Source organism: Amia ocellicauda, chromosome 2 (assembly GCF_036373705.1).
Source record: "Amia ocellicauda isolate fAmiCal2 chromosome 2, fAmiCal2.hap1, whole genome shotgun sequence".
NCBI classification, from domain to species: domain Eukaryota; kingdom Metazoa; phylum Chordata; class Actinopteri; order Amiiformes; family Amiidae; genus Amia; species Amia ocellicauda.
This window is the reverse complement of record NC_089851.1, coordinates 1,067,501-1,077,183: the sequence shown is the minus strand read 5'-3', so window position 1 is coordinate 1,077,183 and position 9,683 is coordinate 1,067,501.

The following is a 9,683-nucleotide window of genomic DNA, read 5'->3' as shown; positions in this document are numbered from 1 at the left end:
GTGGAAAGGACTGCTACTGCGTTGGGGACTGTCCTGGCGCTGCTTCCCCACCGAGCTATGAAACGGCTACACAGTTGCCTGGTGCCACAGTGGGCGGCATGGTGAGCTAATTTCCCATGTCAGCACTGGAGAAATAATTAATAAACAAACAAATACATCAATACAGGTCTACAATACAATAATTGTTCAAGGTTGCGTTTGGGGATGTAAATTGTTAACGCCTCGCACCCCCGGGGGTGCAGCCTCCGTTTAATTTATTTATGTTTCCTGGCTTCTGGTTAATTTATTCATTGTTAATTCAATTGTTCCTTGACTTTATGAATTCCTTTACTGTGGTGGCAGTTCTGTGTACAACCCACTCACAGCCTGGTCACATTCAGTTTGGTCAATAGGCTGTGGATGTAAATCAGTCAGAGAACACAATGGGCAAAGTCAAGGAGGTGCAAGTCCTGAGCACACTGTGCAACAGTCAGTATAGGGGTCTCAGCCCTGGTCCCGAGAGACACAGTCCAGTCCGGCAGGGTCTCAGCCCTGGTCCCGAGAGACACAGTCCAGTCCGGCAGGGTCTCAGCCCTGGTCCCGAGAGACACAGTCCAGCAGAGCTCTGGTCCTGGAGAGCTACAAGCGTGTTAGAGTAGTTTGATTTGTAATTGACCGTATCAGTATGTACTTTACTCAGTAATTTATGAGTAATGCCAGGCTAAGTGTCTCCTCCATCACAGTTATTATGTAGATGATGATTGCTCACCAATTAGACACTCAAACTTCACGCACTGTTAACGGCATCTCTTTAAATCAATTAATTAACCTGCCTACCCCCACAGCTGTATTTCTCTGTCCGACTGAGATGGACACAGATGGGTGTGTGGGTTTGTTGTGTGTGGGTGACTGGGGAAGTGGGTGTGTGTGTGGGTGGGTGAGTGTGTGGGTGTGAGAGATGGCTAAGTGTCCTGTTCAAAAGGATATAATAATATGTTCTTAGCTCTGCAGGATCCAATGGTTTGTTAAGTATGCCGTTTCATTCTTGGTAAGATTTCTGGATGTGCCCACTTTTCTAAACTTGATGTACAGTGGCTCTCAAAAGTATTCACCCCCTTGCACTTTTCCACGTCATTGTGTTACAACATGGAATGAGAATGGATTTATTCAGGAGTTTTTGCCGCTGATCAACACAGAAAATGTCCATAATGTCAAAGTGAAAAATATAATCTGCAAAGTTCTAAATTAATTACAAACCCAAAACAGAAAATTGAATGCATACGTAATCAGCCCCTTTGCTCTGACACCTGATTGAGCCATGGTGAAACAAATTGTCTTTAGAAGGCTCATAATTAGTTGAATGGAGTCCAGCTCTGTGCAGTTAAGGTGTGTCACATGATTTCAGGTTAAATACACCCGTCTCTGGGAGGTCCCACAGCTGGTTAGTACAATTCCTAACACAAACTACATCCTGAAAACAACGGAACATTCAAATCAAATCCAGAATAACGTTCTTCAAAAGCACCAATCAGGGGTCGGATATAAGAACATTTCCAAGGCATTGAATATCCACCGGAGCACAGTAAAGGCCATTACTAAGACATGGAGAGAATATGACTGTGAATCCGCCTAGATCAGGCACACAAGAGGCCTATGACAGCTCTAAGAGTTACAGTCTTCCACGGCTGAGCTGGGAGTCACTGCATACTGCAACAATAGCCTGGGTGCTTCATAAAAGTGGCCTTTATGGGAGAGAAAAAAACTCACATCAAATCTCAGCTAGAGTTTGCCAGAAGGCATGTGGGAGACTCTGAGACCAAGAGGTGGAAGATTATGTCTTCCAGAGGCAGTTCAGAGGAGAGCAACCAGACTTATTCAGGTCTGAAGGGAATGTCCTACTGAGAGACTGAGGAACTGAACCTTTTCACCCTGGAACAGAGGAGACTACGTGGGGACTTGATCCAAGTCTTCAAAATCATGAAGGGCATCGACCACATCAAACCAGAGGAGCTTTTCCAGATCAGCAGGGACACACGCACCCGGGACACAAATGGAAATTGGGCTTCAAGGCATTCAAGACAGAAAACAGGAGACACTTCTTCACACAGAGAGGCGTCACAATCTGAACAAACTCCCAGCGATGTGGCTGAAGATACAATTTGGGAACATTCAAAAACAGACTGGATAGGATCCTTGGATCACTCAGTTATTAATGGACATCAAACGAGCACAATGGGTCAAATGGCCTCCTCTCGTTTGTAAACTTTCTTATGTTTTTATGTTCTTATATGGTCTGATGAAGCCAAGATAGAGCTTTTTGGCCTCAACACTAAGTGCTACGTTTGGCTCAAGCCTAACACCGCACATCATCCTGAGAACACCATCCCTACCGTGAAGCATGGTGGTGCAGCATCACACTATGGGGATGCTTTTCTGCATCAGGGCCTGGAAACCTTGTAAACACAGAGGGCAAAATGGATGCAGCAAAGTACAGAGAAATCCTGGAAAAAACCTGCTGAAGTCTGCAAGAGACCTGGGACTTAGGAGAAGCATATAGCCAAAGCCATACTGGAGTGCCTTAAAAACAAAAAAGTTCTTGGAATGGCCCAGTCAAAGCCCGGACCTCAGTCCAATTGAGAATATGTGGAAAGTGTTGAAAATTGCTGTTGACCAAAGGTCCCCATCCAACTTGATGGAGCTTGAAAAATTGTGCAAAGAAGAATGGGCAAACATTGCTGTGTCCAGATGATAGAGACTTATACACATAGACTCATGGCTGTAATTGCTGCCAAAGGTGCCTCTACCAAATATTGACTGAAGGGGTGATTACTTATGCATTCAAGTATTTTCTGTTTTGTATTTGTAATTCATGTAGAACAATCTGCAGATTATATTTTTTACTTTTACATTATGGACATTTTCTGTGTTGATCAGTGGCAAAAACTCCTGATAAAATCCATTCTGATTTCATGTTGTAACACAATGAGATGTGGAAAAGTGCAAGGGGGTGAATACTTTTGAGAGCCACTGTATACTCATATATGTATATTTTATTGTTGCACAGACATCCCCAGAACTTCAAACGATCACCTAAACTCAGGGAAGCAAACCTCTCCTCCTTAGTGCTGTTCGCTAACACTGGACTGGAAAGCTTCGCATGTATTCTCATTTTTTAATTTAATTTTTTCCCACAGGAAGACAAAGTTCAGAATATGCAGACTAGGCAAGGTGCTGGAAATGCTTGCCAGTGAGCAAAAACGATCCTTCATTAGAAGCACAGGGTGAAGACTGTGCTGTGAAGCTGTGTGTGCGTGCGGGTGTGTGTGCGCGACCATGCCTTTTTGCTCAACCGTTTTAGTTTTTGTTAGTTTTTGTTTGTTTGTTGTCTGGCCAGGGGTGGAGTGTGTCGATGCCACGCTGTCTGTGAGTGTGCTGTGCTGTGCTGTGCTGTCTCTCAGGGTGCTGTGCTGTCTGCGAGTGTTCAGGGTGATGTGCTGTCTGTGAGTGTGCTGTGCTGTGCTGTGCTGTGCTGTGCTGTGCTGTGCTGTGCTGTCTCTCAGGGTGCTGTGCTGTCTGCGAGTGTTCAGGGTGATGTGCTGTCTGTGAGTGTGCTGTGCTGTCTACGAGTGTTCAGGGTGATGTGCTGTCAGGACGCTCAGAGCAGTGAGAGAGTGCTTCTGCACTGAACACATGGAAGTGATATTAATAGTTATTCTTCCATTCGTTTGTTTTTTTGTTTGTTTTTCTTTCCAAAACTGGCAAGAAGGAGCTCTCTAAAATAAGTCGCACAGAGCTGTCACTGAGAAGCCCCTAATTACAGCACCCCCACCATGGGGAAGCACATTCTGCAGAGCACAGCGGCAGACTGAGAGAGATGCTCTGCACTGAGAGCGGTTTGTTGAAAAGTGAATGAGAGAGAGAGAGACAGAGGAGGGCAAGATAAAATACAATAAGTGGAAAATACATGACACATGACAATGAGCGCCCGGCCCAGTGCGTGTGAACTGAAACAGACACAACACATAGCACAGAGCCCTTCAGGAAGCAGGGTGGCCTCGGGGACATGTGTGTCACTCTGCATCCCTGCGGGTGAATGGAGAGCACAGGGCTGGCTCGACACGCTATACAGACACACTGCTTGCCTGGCCTCTGACTTTCACAGCTTTTATAGCTACCGCAATGCCCTCGGCACTTAACGACCTGGAAACAATGGGTAATTAGGACCAATTAGGTTAATAATGGACTTAATGATGTCGTTAAGACTTTCAGGTGGAGAGAAACCAGCAGACCCCTGCCTCACGCGCTCTCGAGAACTGAGCCAGTTGTCTTACTATTATATATTGACATGGCAGGCTGAGGCGCAGACCAAATGGAAACGTGTCACAAACACACATATGAGCTGTTTTGTGCGTGACTCATGTGTCACTTGGGTTCCTCAGGGTTAACAGGGAATTGATGGGCAGCTGACACTGGATGCAGTTGACACTGGACGCAGTTGACACGGGACGCAGTTGACACGGGACGCAGTTGTGGATGCTCTTCCAGTTTCAATCAATCACTATCTCTTGATTTGACGCAGCAGCCTTCATACGCGAACGGCCAGAGCGCTTCTCACACGGAGCGTGCCCGTGAGGCAGCAGGCCGTGTGCACGAGAGGGCCAGTGGGACCATCACGGCACAGAGAAGAAGAGGAAACATACGCACACTCCCCAGGGAGAGAGTAGGCCTCCGGACTGCCTCCCCTCAGAGTCAGGGGTCGTGTTACTGCCACACAGAGGCATGCGGATCAGGCTGTGTGGTACCAGGTGCCATCCAGGACCCGGGAGCACGAGTCCGGTCTCTGGGTGCTCTAGACTCTGGAATGCCGTGGCTATGCAGTGAAAGTGACAGCCGGGGAGTTTGTCAGCCGCCGGCCGGGTCCTGTCCTCTGCTGGGCGGAACTGAAGAGCACAGCCAGGGCACCCTCACTCACACGTCTCCTGCACTTCGGCTCCCGCTCACAGCCTCTGAGTGGAGCTGACAGCCGCCCGCATGGCACTCAATGAGGCCTGCATTGCTCACACTGCTCAAGGGCTTCTTCTTCATCTTCTTTTCCTTCTTTTGCTTCTTCTTTTTCCTCTCCTATGGCGTTGTGTTCCACAGAGGCCTGTGAAAGCATCTGGACTGTGCTTCCTGAGGAGGTGAGCTGAGGATCCTTTATCTTAATGCCTCATCCTCCTGCAGTGCAGCGCCCCCTGTCTCAACATGTGGGAATTGCTTGTGGTGGACAACTTCTATACTGTGAGGTACTGTACTGTGCTGTGCTGTGCTGTGCTGTACTGAGAGTGTCAGTGATTTACAGAGAGCTATGGCCCCAACAGGAGCAAGACTGGGGCCTCTGCTGTAGGATGGACAGCACCGGGGAAATGTCACGACTGGCCACTGACCCGTCCCACTTCAGCCCCGCATGGGTGTGGCTCTGCAGCAGGCTCCCAGGCTCTGTGCTGCCTCTCCTCCCCCCGTGGGGCAGACTGCGGGCTGGACCTGGAGCCTGCGGTGTGGATCCCCGCCAGCCGGAGCTGAATAATTGATCGGCGATTGAGCCGGTCACGGGAGACACTCGCTAGCTGCCAGAGAGCTGAGCGGGGCCGGGCCTGCAGGGTTCAGAGACGCACGGGACCCTGGGGCTGCTGAACACACTTCCACTTCTGCTCTGCTGTCTGTTTCTTCCTGAGACTTGAGGCGAGGCCAGGGGACACAGGGCCCCAGTTTGCACAGGCAGTGTCCAGCTGGCATCAGTGTGCGCTGGTTCTGTTCTTTCAGTTTCTGATGCCCTCATGGGCACCTTGTCTCTGTGAAGCGCAGGGCGGCAGCTGCTTAGTGCAGGGCTGCTATATTAAAGACTGATTCATTGATTCCCCTTCTCCTCACACCTGAGAGAGTGGGACACAAGGAGCAGGCCCCGGGGTCTGAGAGCATGGGACACAAGGAGAGGGCCCCGGGGTCTCATACCTCCAGAGTAAAGGTAGATGTGTGACATGAAGGTGGCTGGTGTCCTTATTCCCCTGTCCTTGGTGCTGAATTGACTTTGAACCCCTTATTCACGGTCAATGTACTGTCCAGTTTAATTATGATTATTATTAATAATATCATACTATTACAGGTAAAGTGCTCACCAGCAGGAGGCATTCACTTGATGTTTATAACACATTTAAAAACAGACTGTTGGACGCATTCTGAGACGGTGTGTCTGTGAGGCTCTGCAGTGTGAGGCTGATCGGCTCCTCAGTGCTGGGGGTTACAGCACTGGACCGAATCAACACTGCCATGCTAAGGAGTGTATGTGTTCAGCCCCCCCATGGCTGGAGTCTCTGATCAGCGACGCCTGTGAATACTGCACTTGCAACTTAAAACCTGTGAAAGTTTGGATTCAATAAGATTAGTCTTTTTATATACAGTGATCCCCCGAGATGCGCTACAGTAGCGCTCCTGGAATATCGACTGTATGGATTGAGCTGAAGCCTCACATGGGCAGACAGACACAACTGCGACCGACAGGCACTCGAGGAGCATCACACCAATGAACTGTGCGCCCTCGCTATTCTGATGTCATATTGTATGGTGATTATTACTTTTTTTTGTGTAGAAGTTCCATTGTGGATCTGTGTGTGAGAGTGTGTGTGTGTGTCTGTGTGTGTGTCTGTATGTGTGTGTCTGTGTGTGTGCGTGCGTGTGTGTGTGTCTGTGTGTGTGCGTGTGTCTGTGTGTGTGCGTGTGAGTGCACGTGTCTGTGTGTGCGCGTGTGTGCATGTGTGTCTGTGTGTGTGTGTCTGTGTGTGTGCGTGTGAGTGCACGTGTCTGTGTGTGTGTGTGTGTGCGTTTGTCTTTGTGTGTGAGTTTGTCGGCTGCCTGCCAGGCCTGTCGGGAGAGACACTCACACACAGACACTCACACTCACACACACACACAGACACACTCACTGCACGCTTGTGTTGTGAAAGATAAAAAGACAACAGTCTCAGACATGTAGTGAGTCTGTGGGTTGATGGATCTCTGAGGCAGACACTCTTTAAATAAATAAATAGATAGATAGATAGATAGATAGATAGATAGATAGATAGATAGATAGATAATACAACTGCAAGCTGCTTCCCAGACTCCATCACCGTGCATTCACACCCCGGCTCCGGTGCACTGCCTTTACACCATGATCTGCTTCGTTTATTTTTAACGTGCTGAAAAAGAAAGAAAAAAAATCTGTGTATTTAGCGGTTTTAAAGACAAAATAAATAAATAATCTTTTCTTATTTCCCCTAACAGAAGCATGTTTGCGTTGTTGTTTGTCTATTCAGCACAGTGCGCGTCAGGCCGGGCTGACAGCTGCGGCGCCGGAGCTCCTCGGGAAACGCACTCAAACCGCGCGGTGCTGCTGCGGGTGTTGTGCGGCTTCCGCTGGTCCTATCGCTCGATGACTGTTCTATACTGTTATTCATCACATATGTGTTTCTTTAACTTCCACAGAGCTCGACTTTGCGAGTGTTCAATTAAAAAGATGGAAAAGTGTAAAGGAAAAACGTGTGCAATGGCATCGGCCAGCTGGGTCTCTGGGCACGGTGGGGGAATGGGAAACAGTGAGGGAATGGGAGACAGTGGAGGAATGGGAGACTGGGGAATGGGAGAGAGTGGGGCAGTGGGGAGACGCAGGGGATAGCTCAGACACACACTCGTCTATCAAATCATTTGATGAATGAATGTCTTTCCCAGAAGTTAAAATCCTAAAATGAATGTAATTATTTGACACAAATCCCTCCTTCAACTGTACCAGAACCAGAGTCCCGCGTCCATCGTCAAATCTGAGCGACCATCTCCAGAAGGAAAACGCAAGAAATCATAAAAACAATAAACGAATGAATATGAGAAGCGAGAAGGGGCGTCTGTGGGGCTGGGGCTGTGTCTCCCGCTCTCACAGTGCTGCGGGGGAGCCCGTCCCGGTACACACTGCTGAGTGAGGTTAACACAAAGCGCTGCCACCGCCTTCGACAGCTTCCCTGTTCTCTTCTCTTCTCTCTCTCTGTATTTTTGTGGTCCACAATTACTGTGTTGATGTGGGCGTGTTCCTGTGCTTGTTTACACGCGTGTTTCACTTCCTAATTGTGCGAGCTGTGTCTCAGTGCGGAGGGGTCAGCAGAGGGAAGGCGGATGTTGGCATTTTCTTGACGTGAAATGATTCATTTCCATCATTTTCTCCTTATTCATCATTATTGTTGCTGTAATCATTGTTATGACTATATTGTGTTGTTAACTATGTTAACTATATTGACAGCTACACTGCCTGGAGGGGAGGCAGCCTAGGCCTTTCCTGAAGCCGTGGACCCACAGAGATGTATTTCTCCTAAATGCCTTCCATAGGCATAGGAGTTTTTCTCTCCTCCGTGCCGTATGGTTTATTTAATTAAAGGTCTATTAATTTATTTTATTTTAAATTGTGTTGTAGTATGTTTATCAGTATGTAAAGCGCTCTGTGGCTAAAGGCGAAAGGCGCTATACAAATACAAATTGACTGATTGATTATTCTTATTCTTATTCTTATTAGTAGTAGTATTAGTAGTAGTTGTGGTAAACAACTCTGTATTTTGCACTGAACATGCTTTAACTTGTACACTATATATATAGTATTTTGTTCCCTTCTTCTTCTGAAATGTTACAGGTTTGCCGAGACAGAAGTGCTAGACATGTGATGTCCTTGTTGTAATGCAGTGCGTGTCCCTGTGGGGACGGGCTGTGTGCGATAATTGAACACGGATGCACTGTCTGTGTGCGTGTTGTGCCTTTGGATTCACAGTCTGTGTCGCTCTGTCTGCAGGGCTTTCCCTCAGCACTTCCACAACAACACAACTGGGGTGGATTTCACTGTGAAAACACGTATTCCTCTATTTACACACCTCACAGGCCTGTTCGCTCACTGACTGATTGATAATCGATTGATCTATTGACATCGTGTTCACTGGGGAAGTGTCCTCTCGTGTTGTGCTGTGGGTGTCCCTCAGGCGCAGGCAGTGTGTGTGTGTGTGTGTGTGTGTGTGTGTGTATGTGACAGTGTGTGTGTGTGTGACTGTGTATGTGTGTGTATGTGCATGTGTGTGTGACAGTGTGTGTGTGTGTGTATATGCGTGTGTGTGTATGTGTATGTGACAGTGTGTGTGTGTGTGTATGTGACAGTGTGTGTGTGTGTGTGTATGTGCGTGTGTGTGTGACAGTGAGTGTGTGTATGAGTGTGTGTTTTTGTTTAAAGTGAGCGCAGTATTGAATTTAATTGTTTGTGTATTTGATTTGTTCTAATTTTTACTAACACAGAATATTCAACAACAGTACATGCATCTGACCGAAAACCGTACCAGACTGAACACAAACGACATGCAACACACACATGTACACTCAAACCACACCACTGTGGCAAGCGTGTACTTATTCTCTGCAAGTGGGAGTTCCCATGTGATATCGAAAGTTACAATTAAGACAGACATGCAAATCAAATCAAAGTGAATAAATCTGTTAAAACACAATGTACACATCTTATACTTCAATATTATAACCGCAATACCGACGAGTCTCTCTGGTCCAGGTTAACGACGTCTTCAAACACACGGACTTTTCTACATCTGCATGTAGGGGTGTTCATATGATGTGTTTTTGCATAAAGTACAAATATGTTGCATTAAGCGTAA